Here is a 13,718-nt window from a genome sequence, read left to right on the forward strand (position 1 = left end):
GACTCATCTAAAGTCGATAACGCTGATGTGCCAACTTCTGTCTGTAGTGTTCCACCGTTTGGGCTACAAACTAATATGACCCCACTATGGGAAAGGGAGACTCAATAACGCGATTGTAACGTGATTCTTCTGTTGAAGGAGAGGCGGACCAAAAGGCAGCATGGTTATTGTGATACATCTTTAATAAAGATGAAAATAGAACAATATACAAAAAACAAGAAAACGTGAAAAACCGATCAGAGACACTGACTAACACCTGCCTCTGATTGAGAACCATATCAGGCCAAACACAGAAACAGACAAACTAGACACACAACATAGAATGCCCACTCAGATCACACCCTGACCAAACAAAACAAAGCAAACTATGGCCAGGGTGTGACAGCGATGGTGTTCTTGTTTCGCTCTGCGACCCTCACTAGTGTCATGGGAATCATCTGAAGGTAACCAAGTACCGGTAAAAAAAAATGTATGGAAGTAGATGATTGTATGGAAGTAGATGATTGATTATTTTTGGACTATCTGTTTTGACATTTATGAATGTGTTATTCAATGCGTCTCTGTGGGCTATAGCACTAACTGCTAAATTATACATTTTATCCACAAAAATGTGGTCCTAAAATGTGGTCCTAAAATTCAAATAGCTAAATTATCCACAATATGATAATCTTAAAACAATTCCATATATCAACTTTTAGACCACCAAGACAAAGATACAATCACCCTTCTGAACTGAGCTGCAAGACAGGAATGAAACTGCTTATAGACGTTACCACGAGGCCATTGGTGATTTTTAAACAGTTACAGTTTAGAGTTAAATGGCTGTGATGGGTAAAAACTGAGGATTGATCAACTATATTGTAGTGACTCCACAATAATGACCTAAATGACAGTGAAAATAAAACAAAATACAAAATAAAGGAACTAAATTAATAAAGCCAAAAAACACAGCAAAGGTGTACACTTTTAGGCATAAATGTCAAAAAATGCGAGAGTAACTGAGTAACTGCCTCATTTTTAAGCATGGTGGTGGCTGCATCATGGTATGGGTATGGTTGACATCGGCCAATACTGATGAGTTTTCCAGGACAAAAAGAAACAAGATGGAGCTCAGCACAGGCAAAATCCTAGAGGGAAACCTGCTCAGCCTGCTTTACATCAGAGACTGGGGGAGGAATTCACCTTTCAGCAGGACAATAACCTACAACACAGCCAAATCAACACAGGAGCTGCTTACCAAGAAGACAGTGAATCTTGCTGAGTGGCCAAGTTAGAGTTTTGACTTAAATCGGCTTAAAAATTAATGGCAAGTTTTTTTAAATTGCTCTCTACCCATGATCCCCAACATCTTGACAAAGTTTGAATCATTTTGAAAATGATAATGGGCAAATATTGCACAATCCAGGTGTGGAAAGCTCTTAGAGACTTACCCAAGAAGCTGTAAACGATGCCAAAAGGTGTTTCTAACATGTATTGACTTAGGGAGCTGACAACTTCTGCAAGGACTATATTTGAGTTCTTGAATTTTTATTAGCCTTTAAAAAAATTCTGTGTTAATTGTTGACAAAATTTGAAAAAAATCCAAGGGCTCTTAATAACTTTGCAAGACATTGTATATTAGTCTACCATATCATACACCAGATATTGAGGTTGGGTGTATCGTTGCCCATGTTGCTAAATACATTTAGTGTTGTCCACGGCATAAAAAATATCATCAAATTTCATTCAAATATAATCATCATCATCCCCACCATCAACATCATCCTGACCATCATCGGTTAGGGGACTGTATACAGTGGGGAGAACAAGTATTTGATACACCGCCGATTTTGCAGGTTTTCCTACTTACAAAGCATGTAGAGGTCTGTAATAGCGATCACTTATTTCACCACCAGAATTACAAGTCCTTACTCAAGAGCCATGCCCCCTGGTTGAGCAAGCACTTTGACTTCTGTTAATTCTGGTATACAAATGGTGAGTTGTTGGCGACAAGACACAGCCTTACTCTAATGTACATACATATGCATACAGTATTGAAAAGTAACCATAATGTACGTTGTTAACACTAACATTTCTGCTTGAGATCGAGGTTGTGTTGGTTTAGGTTCAGGTTTATCTACCCATATCCTGTCTTATATCTAGGTCTAGTTAAACATAGCTTAGCGCCTAGCTAAGTGTGGTTTAGCATATCAATTAGCATGATTATCACAGCAACATGCATTAGCTTTGAAGCTAAGTGGAAGGTTGCTGGATCGAATCCCAGAGCTGACAAGGAAAAATCTGTTGTTCTGCCCCTGGGCAAGGCACTCTTCCTCGGGCGCCGAAGACGTGGATAACGATTAAGGCAGCCCTCCCTCACCTCTCGGATTCAGAGGGGTTGTTAAATGTGGAAGACACATTTCAGTTGAATACATTCTGTTGGACAACTGACTAGGTATCCCCCTTTCCCTAACTGGCTGTGGTCCAGCTCCAGGGCTAGCTGGCTACCTGGTTCTGCTTCCTAGCTGTGTCACTGAGGTAAGGGGGATGCCATGTGTGGGTTTGGCCTACATCTCAGCATGAGCAAAAGAGCAGGGGCTCTGGGATAATACCGACCACCATGTGTGTGGCTAAGATGTGGAGAAATTCCACATAGGAGTAGGGTGAAGTTGCCCTTAGAAGCTGAATCCCCACTAATGGTTAGGATTGAGGGAGGGGAAGCTGAACTTTACTTAGAGGAAACATCTACATACAGTAGGGTACATACTGTACAGGTCACTGCCAAAAATAAAGGAAACACTTGAGTAACTGAGGGATACAAAGTACACTACAAAGTACAAAGCTTGTGGAAAATCATGGGCATTAATATTGAGTTGGTCCCCCTTTATTGAGTTGGTCCCCCTTTGCTGTTATAACAGACCCCATTCTTCTGGGAAGGCTTTCCAATAGATGTTGAGACATTGCTGCAGGGACTTGCTTCCATTCATTCAGCCACAAGAGCATTTGTGAGGTTGAAAACTGATGGTGGGCTATAAGGCCTGGCTTGCAGTCGGTGATCCAATTCATCCCAAAGGTGTTCGACAGGGTTGAGGCCAGGGCTCTGTGCAGGCCAGTCAAGTTTTTCCACACAGACAAACCATTTCTGTATAGGCCTCGCTTTGTGAACCGGGGCATTGTCATACTGAAACAGGAAATGGCCTTCCCCAAACAGTTGCCACAAAGTTAGAAGCACAGACTTATCTAGAATGTCATTGTATGCTGTAGTATTAAGATTTCCCTTCACTTGAACCATAAAAAGCAGCTCCAGAACATTATTCCAAACTTTACATTTGGCACTATGCAGTCGGGCATGTAGTTCTTCTGCCATCCTCCAAGACCAGATTCGTCCGTCGGACTGCCAGATGGTGATGTGTGATTCATCACTCCAGAGAATGCGTGTACACTCCTATAGAATCCATTGCAGAAAGCTTAAAACCACTCCAGCCAACGCTTGGCATTGAGTATGGTGATCTTAGGCTTGTGCGAGGCTGCTCGAGCATGGAAACACATTTCATGAAGCTCCCGTTCTTGTGCTGACGTTGCTTCCTGAGGCAGTTTGGAACTTGGTAGTTAGCGTTGCAACTGAGGACTGACGGTTTTTTACAGGCTATGTGCTTCAGACGTCCTGTGAGCTTGTGCGGCCTATCACTTTGCGGCTGAGCTGTTGTTGCTCCTAGATGTTTCCACTTCACAATAACAGCACTTACAGTTGAGAAGGGCAGCTCTAGCAGGGCAGAAATTTGACTGACTTGTTTGAAAGATGGCATCCTATGACAATGCCCAATTGAAAGTCACTGAGCTCTTCAGTAAGGCCATTCTACTGCCAATGTTTGTCTATGGAGACCAAATGGCGGTGTGCTCGATTTTTCACACCTGTCCACAAGGGCTGTGGCTGAAATAGCCGAATCCACTAATATGAAGGGTGTCCATATACTTTTGTCTATGTTACATACACCTCTTGGCGGAGGAATCGCAACACCCTGCTACAACTCAACTCCCCGTGGCGTGAAGGAGGTATGTGTTCGTAGGTGCGAGTAAGGATGACAGAGGCAGAGAACATGACCATTTACCGGGTCATTTATTCTTCCTTCACACGGTAAGGTGGGGAAAAGGGGCTGGACGGAACCAAAGCAAAGACAGTCAACGTTACTAACCCATATACACATACATACAAACCCAAAACAACATAGAAACTGGGGAACGTAACAGTCTGTATAATGTATATTTAAAGCAGGTGCTTCCACACAGGTGAGGTTTCTGAGTTAATTAAGCAATTAATATCCCATCATGCTTAGGACCATGTATTAAAATGCCCAGTTTCCCATTATGTTGGCTACCATTGCAATATGAAGAGATCTCAGTGACTTTGAAAGAGGGGTCTCAAAGGACCATAGGGGGTTTAAAGGGTACGCGAGTATATTTGTGTGTATGTGTGTGTGTACGTATGTTTGTGTATGTGTGTCCCCAGAGCTCAACCCAATTGAACACTTATGGAAAATTCTGGCGTTGCGCCTGAGACACTGTTTTCCACCACCATCATTTTTATATTTTTTATATGGAAATTCTAATGGAAGAATGAAGTCGCATCCCTCCAATAGAGTTGGCAGTTACCTGTACATAGGCCCTATGCTAACACGATTGGACAGCTGAAAGTGAGGGTTCCACCACACAGATTCTACCAAACCCTATGATGTCATTCTTTCCCATTCTTACAAATGGTTGGTACTTCAATTACTGAAGAAAATACAAAGTACACCTCTAATCTATACTGTATGTCTATTTATACAGTATTGTCATGCTTTCCAGTAGTACTCTAATAACAAACATATCTGTAGTCCTATGTAGTCTGGAATGATTCTGCAGTCTCAACCAAACCTGGTAGTTCTTGACTCCTAGGGATGCTTGACCCAAATACAAAGACATGTGACAGGTGGAGGACTGTATGGCACATTGGGCGTAGTGGGAATAGGGTTGGACAGCAGCACGAGGGAGCGCAAGGCTATATTTATTCTAAAGAGGTTACCTCTAGCCACTTCTGTTGTCAGCTGATCATAATACAATAGGAGGAACAATGGTAATCTCAGGGTCATTTGAACTGAATTAGGCCACAGTTATTAAGCACCTTCAGCAATGCTATTTTATATACGCAACCTTTTAAGGCGCAATCTGCAATTGGTACATAGATTTTTAGACTTTTAAATGAATGACATACACCCATTGAGTCTTAAAGATGTATGACTTACAAAGGCCTCATGAGCTTATAATTCAACTGTCGTACCCCATTACGGAATTTTAACTCAAAATATACACGTTTACCTCCATTGTTTGTAAACAATGTATTGTAAAAAGAAAAGACAGTTATGATCTGATAGCTCTGTCAATGACTATGAATTTGAGTGTAGTTACATTTCTCCCCAAACACCTCAGTGACTGTTTTGTTGTTTGAACAGCAGATTTCCCATTTAATGTTTCTCATTACAATTTATTTGACTACGATTTCTTGACTTTAAAGAATTGATTTAGGGATTATGTTCTCTTCTAACCTCCCACAGATAACTGGTAAACCTAAGGAAATGTGGAAATCAGGGACAGTCACTTTCTATCAAAGTCGACTTTACAGAGTGAGCTATATTGCCATCTAATGTTGGTTTAGGGAATTGTGTTTTTATGGGACTACATTTTGCATCTTAAGTCAAAAGGTTTTTCCTCAAAAGAGGTTAGCTGGTAGAAATTAGGTAAGAAAAGCATGCTAACCTCACATAACTGAATTGCATTTGACAATATGACTGAATGGTTTTAGATGTATCTACCTTCTCAAGTTTCACTATAGAGTGTGACATTAAAGTTAGAAAACAGTTAGTTCTGACCAAGGAATGCGTTTGGTAAATACGTGTTGGTTCTAATATAACCTTCACCCTTCCCATTGCCGTACCCACACACAGTACATTTTATATCAGATACAGAGGTTACATACTCAATCATTCCCATGTTCACATTGCCAAAATATCCATCATCCTTTGATTTTTTACATTTGATTTGATCTTTATTTCAACAGGGAGTCCCATTGAGACCGAGGTCTCTTTTACAAGAGAGCCCTGCATTTGACAATTTACACATGTTATAGAATACAAGCAAACATAGCTGTGGGAAGTGGAGGTACTGAGCACCCCCTGATTTTTTGTTGTTGACAAAAGTAGTGCACTGGGCCTTTACTAGTCCTGTATTAGCCAACCGATACAGCTGGGCCTTTACTAGTCCTGTATTAGCCAACCGATACAGCTGGGCCTTTACTAGTCCTGTATTAGCCAACCGATACAGCTGGGCCTTTACTAGTCCTGTATTAGCCAACCGATACAGCTGGGCCTTTACTAGTCCTGTATTAGCCAACCGATACAGCCGTCTGTAGCGTGGTAATAAACAGTTATTCAGCGCCACTCCAGTCTACAAAAATATGTCGACTAAAGTCTATCAGCCAAATCAATGTATGGATTGCATCTCACATTCAAGTGTTTGAACTTTTTGAACAAGGCTGCATATGATTTATCGTAATGCTTTAGGTATAATGCCGGGAGCCGAATTTGATAGCTCTAACGCAGTCCCCACCTCTGACACCGTCAAGACATCAGTTACGCAGATTTTGAATAAAGCGGACCTGGTAGAAAGGTTTCCAACCTCACCTGTACAACAGTTTATCTGTGTCTTTCACGTGTCTTTTTTTTTGCAGATAAATAAACTATAAACTACATTGTGAAAGGAACAGGATCAATTTCTTTACAAATATATTATTTTGAACATACTGTACTAATGATGTGTGAAACATCACTGATGCTACACAGGAAGCACCAGCCTCAGGAAATAAGTAGGACTTTTATTATGCAAATGCAAAAATAGAACGTTTGCATTTTTGTGTGTTTGAGACAGAGACAGAGACAGAGGGATATAGACGTAGAGAGAACGATACAGAGAATGAAAGGAGGACATTGTGTTCACTGTAGTCTGCAGTTTGTGTTACAGTATGTTGTTACGGTGCTGTTTAACCATTTTCTCACAAATCCAGTTGCGTTGGCTGACACATAAGTCATTCCACGCATTTAAAGGAACCTGTTCTCTGTTTTCATCTCAGCACAGTCCTCCTGCCTCCTCCTGCCTCCTTTCCTCACTATGGAAGTTTTCCCTCCAGTACCTAGCCCTTAGCCTCCAATTTCGTGGCCCGCGGAAATCTAATTAACATTATATAAAAATCAAAATCTGTCTGTTTAACCTAGAAATATATGTGTCTCAATCCAGTCCATCTGCCGATATCGCCCTTCCGCATCTGCGGTGAAAGGTGACAGAGCTAGAGTGGTGTTTGTCAGACCATGAGATATCCTGAAAATCTTTTTTTTTCATGAAAACATCTGTAGCGCCAGAACAGTTTGCCCTACAAAACTATTATGACCACTCCATTGAAAGATGACTCTCATGAACACGTTTTTCTCTACAGCCCCCACAAGTCTCAGAAGACTCATCTGAATCCATTACCTAGTGAGTAAACACAGAGAACAATATTAAAATAATAAGAATCAAAATTGTCAATGGGACAACAGTAACAACAATAACCAAGGGCCAGAATAACCATACCTTGAACAATAACAATAAGCATAGAGGACATGTTCATGTTGGTTGGTTTATCAGACACTGTCCCTCATCTTATGGCAGGCAGCGATGTAGTACGCTGCCAACCCACAGCTCTCAGCATCCTCCCCCAACAGGACTGGTAGCCTATCCTCATCAGAGAGGTCTTTGAAACCTTGAATAAGGGTTTAAAATTTGGGGAAATGACACTCTCAAATTGTTTTATATTTTTTATACATTTTGACAGGATATGCAGCTCTGTCTCAGGTTCTGCTGTTGTGCAGTGGTTGCACAGCCTTTCCTCTACAGGCAGCCACGTTTTCCTGTGTCTACCCTTCTCAATGACAAGGCTGTGCTCACTGAGCCTGTACTTTGTCAAGGTTTTTCTAAGGTTTTGATCAATAACCATGGTCAAATGGTTTGCCACGGTGGACTGTCTATTTAGGGACAGATAGCACTGCATTTTGCTTTCTGCTTGTGTTTCCCAATAAGCAATGTAGTTTTGTTTTGACTGTGTTTTAATTTGTTTTATTCTCATTGATTGGATGTTCTGGTCCTGAGGCTGTGCTAGTAGAACAAGTTTGTGAACTCAGCCCCAGGACCAGCTGGATGAGGGGACTCTTTTCTTTGCTCATCTCTTGGCATTGCAGGGCTTGGTAATGATATGAGAGGGGGTCACTGTATTTTATGTTTCCAAAACTGAATTGCTATTTTTTTAGTTTTTATTATTAGTGGATATTGGCCTAATTCTTAAAGGAATGTTTATTCAAGTTACGACGCTTTTTTCTCCGTCAACAAGGGTAACGATTTCAAATGTATCGCCGTTTATTCCAAATGAGCTATTGGAGCGCAAGTTATTGCGCTTTGGGAAGTTTGCCAGTTCAATTAAGGTTGTCCCATTGGGTTGCAAACACCCGGCGTTGAAACAGGTTATGTCATTTCGGCAACAGGTATTTATGTTTTTGGACTCACCGGAGCAGACTTTAGAGTTATCGTTTAAAATCAAGTATGACAATAGAATGTATATGGCTTATGCTAGTACGGGTAGTCAACAGTGTTTTGAGTGTGGGGATGTTGGTCATAAGCAACATGTTTGCCCGAAAAGGGAGAAGGCAGAGGGAGGGGCGCAGGTGGTCATCGTAACCCCTGGGCCCACTGATGTAGGGAGAGGTGGACCGACAGCGATAGAGCAGCCACAAGCACCTGTTGCTGAGGAACAAGTTATCCGTGTTGAGGGCACGGAGTTGCAACTTGTATTAGAGGGAAATGTTATGCAGAAGAAAAATATTGTTGTAGAAGGTAAGGATGTATCTGAAGAGCCAGTTCCTCAGACTGGTGAGCAGGTGCCCAGTACGAGTGCTGGGGTAAAGGAGGCGGTTCATGTGGAGCTAGGCTCCCAGGTAGTGGAGGAGGTGCCCACTACGAGTAATGGGGTACAGGAGGAGGTTCATGTGGAGCTAGGCTCCCAGGTAGTGGAGGAGATGCCCAGTACGAGTAATGGAGTACAGGAGGGGGTTCATGTGAAGCTAGGCTCCCAGGGAGTGGAGGAGATACATTTCCCTCTAATACAAGGAGATGCCCACTACGAGTAATGGGGTACAGGAGGGGGTTCATGTGAAGCTAGGCTCCCAGGTAGTGGAGGAGATGCCCACTACAAGTGCTGGAGTTTATGTGGAGCTAGGCTCCCAGGTAGTAGAGGAGATGCCCACTATGAGTAATGTGGTTCAGGTGGGGCCAGTCTCCCAGGTAGTGGAGGAGATGCCTGGTACGAGTAATGCGGTGCGAGTGGGGAGTGTTGAAAGGGATGTGGTAGAGGGGAGTCAGTTGTCTGTGGTCTCAGCTGAGGATCAGGAGAAGGATATGGATATCTCTTTTGATATTATAGCAGCTGGTGACGACTCAATTTACGATCTAGAGGAGGTAAATGGGTTTCTGAATCAGACTTTTGGGAAATCTGTCAAATTGTCAGATTATTTTTATGTTTATAAGTTTGTGAGGTCAGCTGTGATGTTACAGAAGATGGTGGGGTTAGACCAGTTGAGTGAGAAGAAGCGGTTTCGCTTGAGGAAATTTGTTACTGCTGTTGCAGCAGCAAAAGGTGGTGGGAAACATGCTTAGGTTAATAAGGGAAGATTAAAACAACAATGATGATCATGCTTCATAGGGTGTCTTTTTTCTCATTGGATTCTCTGTGGTTTCTTCTGCTTTCTTTTCTCTTTTCTACATGGAGGTACTAAGGGTAGGTTCTCTCAATATCAATGGGGGAAGGGACAGGAATAAGAGGGCTTGGGTATTAGAAGTAATAAAACAGAAAAGGCTTAATGTAGTTTTCCTACAGGAAACACATAGTGATGAGGAAAATGAGGTTGACTGGGGTATGTGGTGGGAGAGGCAGCATATACTCAGTCATGGTACTAATTTCAGTGCTGGGGTGGCAATCTCGTTTTCCTCAGGTTTAGGGGTGACTGTGGTATCTACAACAGAGATTGTCAAGGGTCGGGTTTTATTGGTCAATGTGGATGTTTTTGTTTGTTTTTGGAATGTTTATGCTCCTAATGAGGGTACAGAGCATATTGCTGTATTTGATCAAATAAAGGAAACCTTAAGACAGTGTGATCAAGAGGGGTGTATGGGGTGTAAATCCACTGTACAGTGGATTTTACTGTTGATCGCACCGCTGAAGAACCTCACCTGCGGTCAGCCACTTGCCTGTCTGGCCTATTAACTGAGTTTGAGCTTTCTGATGTGTGGAGAGTAAGGAATGCGAAAGTTAGGCAGTACACATGGCTAAAAGTTAATGAAGGTCATGTCAGTGCAGCAAGGTTAGACGGGTTGTATGTATCTGAGCACTACTGTAGTATGTTTGGAAGGTGTGACATTACTCCTGTGGGTTTCTCTGATCATCATATTGTTACTGTTGATATTCACTTGTCCTGTCCACGAAGGTCATCACCTTACTGGTATTTTAATGTTAAATTATTACATGATGTTATGTTCTGTGAAAGTTTTTTTGTTGTTTTGGGAAAAATGGAGGGTTACAAAAGGGAATTTTGAGTCCTTGAGACAATGGTGGGAGGTTGGGAAGGCCCAAATATGATTATTTTGTCAACCGTATACTGCTCTGTCTTAAATTGAAGTTAAAAGAGACTATCAAGGCCCTTGAACAGGACATCAAGTCTATTGAATTGAAGCTGCTCACTCAGATCGACCATGGACTAGTCATGAACTTACAGGAGAAGAGACATGAACTGAGGTCGTTTCTGCATGAAAGAGTGAAGGGTTCCTTGATTAGGTCTCATTTCGCTTCCCTCGAGGATATGGATGCTCCTAGCGCTTTAAAAAAAAACTAGGACAGTCGACATTGCAACGTAAACAGATGGTCTGCCTTTGTCTCCCTGATGGGAAGGTGACCACGGATGACAGTGAAATGCGTCAACATGCCGTGGATTTCTACTCGGCCCTCTATAAGGCGGAGGATTGTGACTCTCTGTGTACTGAACAGTTGTTACACGGTCTTCCTCAATTGGGACCTGAGCAGGTAGTCGCATTGGACTCTGACATTACACTGCAAGAGCTGTCCACAGCAGTTATGCAGCTCTCAACAGGCCAAGCCCCTGGCATCGATGGATTACCATCTGAGTTTTATAAGCACTTTTGGGGGTCTATTGGGGAGGATTTTTATGAAGTGGTGTGTGAATCTTTTCATGAGGGTTCTCTTCCTGTATCCTGTCAACGTGCGGTGCTTTCACTGTTGCCAAAAAAGGGGGATTTGGCTCTCGCAAAAAATTGGAGACCTGTTGCTTTGCTGTGCGCTGAATACAAAATTGTTTCTAAATGTCTCTCAAACAGGTTGAAAGAGTATCTGGGATTGTTGGTCCACAAGGACCAGTCCTACTGTGTACCTGATCGCTCTATTGTTGACAACTTGTTTCTGATAAGAGATGTTTTAGACATTTGTAAACTGTCTGATGTAAATGTGGGTTTACTTTCTTTTGATCAGGAGAAGGCTTTTGACCACCAGTACTTGTTTAAAACAATGAAAGCCTTTGGGTTTGGGGATGTTTTGTGTCTTGTATGAATTTACTGTATGCTGGGGCCTCGTGTATGGTGAAGGTGGGGGGTGGTTTGAGTTGCCCCATCCCTGTCCAAAGGGGCATCAGGCAAGGATGCCCAATTTCAGGGCAGGTATATAGTCTGGCGATTGAACCTATGCTTTGTTTTTTAAGAGCGAAGCTTACTGGTTTCTCTGTGCCAGGTGTAAGGAAGGGTCCCACGATAGCACTGTCTGCGTATGCAGATGACATGACAGTTTTTATTACAGGGGGTGAAGATGTTAAGGTTCTCTCAAATGCTTTAAATGTGTATGAGGGGGCCTCCTCAGCTAGATTCAATTGGGGAAAGAGTGAAGTGCTGTGGGCAGGTCAGCTTCAGATGGGGTCCACTCCACAGTTACCAGGGGGGCGTCAGTGGGGCAGAGATGGGATGAAGACTTAGTTTTTTTTTCTAGGCTCCGATGTCTTTCAGAAAAAGAACTGGGAGGGTGTATTGGAGAAAGTGTGTGCCAGACTGTCAAGATGGAAATGGGTGCTGTCTTATAGGGGAAGTGTCCTGGTAGCTAAGGATCTTGCTGCCTCTACCCTGTGGCACAGACTAATGATTTTGCAGCCACCAAAGGGTCTGATACAAGTGCATCAGAGGACCCTTGTCAATTTCTTCTGGTCTGGACAACACTGGATTAAAGCTGCAGCCCTGTACATGCCACTGCACGAGGGTGGGCAAGGCCTGGTGGACATTTCCTCTAGAATCATTGCTTTCTGGCTTCAAGCAGCCCAGAGATTGTACAGAGACAGTTCTAGCTGGGTCGAAACAGCCTACATATTGATGAGGAGAGCGGGCTGTTTGGGCTTAGACAAGCACAAGTCCCGTAAAGCCTGCACGCCACCAGGGATGTTGCTTTTTGAAGAGCCTCTTTTTCACAACACTGCCATCCAGTCCCGTGTTCTGTGTTCAGCTAGCCTACGTTCATGCCTGTTAGGCGTGGGGTGTACCAAGCTGGGTCATCTGATGAGGAGCTGGGAGAAAGAGCAGGGATCCGATCATCTCGCCTACTGAGGAAGGTCGTCGATGAGGTCTGCGACTCCTTGCCAGTGCTTCATCTGCAGTATGTGACTGACACTTCCAATTCTGATCGGTGGAAGGAGGGTCTGGATTATGTGTTCCCTGCACTGATTGTTAGTGCTGCGATGGGGGCATTCGAGGAGGACGTGGGGATGCTGCTTTCCTTCGATACCCCGGAGTTGGGGGAGTTCAAGGTGGGAAAGAAGGCCAAGTACAGAATATGTGTAAAGGTGTCCCATGCCTCTTCCCTGGAAGGGGTCAAATCGACGATGTTGGCGGGTGTGCTTGGTCCAGGTGCCTCTCCAAAAGGCTGTTGGCGATCATTATACAAACTGCCTATTGATAAGAGGACAGCTGACCTCCAATGGAGGATAATACATGGAGCTAAAGCCACCAACATGCATCTGGTACACCTGGACCCTACTGTTGGGGAGGAGTCTGAAACTCTGGCATATCTGCTTTTACTGTGTCCCAGGTTGGTCGGGATGATTGACCTGATCACTAATTGGTTCTCAATGTTGGGAGAGGTTTTCTCTTCCCAACTGTATATATTTGGGCCAAAGTACAGGTTCAGTCAAAAGGGTGTAGTTGTAGCTTAATTTTGTGTTAGGGGCAGCAAAATTAGCGATATGGAAGACCTGAAAGAACAGCAATCGGGGACAGGGGTCTGTGGATGTGGTGGGAATGCTGGAGGGAATGTTGGCAGCGAGACTAAGGGTTGAGTTTGCCTATCATAAACTTGTCAACAATATTTATATGTTTATGAGTATATGGCGTATTCAGAGGCTGTTGTGTTTAGTTACTGTGGAGGAGGAATTGGAGTTGTGTTTTTAATTTATATGTAACTGTGGTTTTGTATGAGTATTTATTGTGTGATGGGCTCCCAGACCCAATAAAGATGATTTAAAACTCTCTCTCTCTCTCTCTCTCTCTCTCTCAACTGCACCTGTCTGACACACAACATATGT

Source organism: Oncorhynchus nerka, linkage group LG2 (assembly GCF_034236695.1).
Source record: "Oncorhynchus nerka isolate Pitt River linkage group LG2, Oner_Uvic_2.0, whole genome shotgun sequence".
Lineage (NCBI taxonomy): Eukaryota > Metazoa > Chordata > Actinopteri > Salmoniformes > Salmonidae > Oncorhynchus > Oncorhynchus nerka.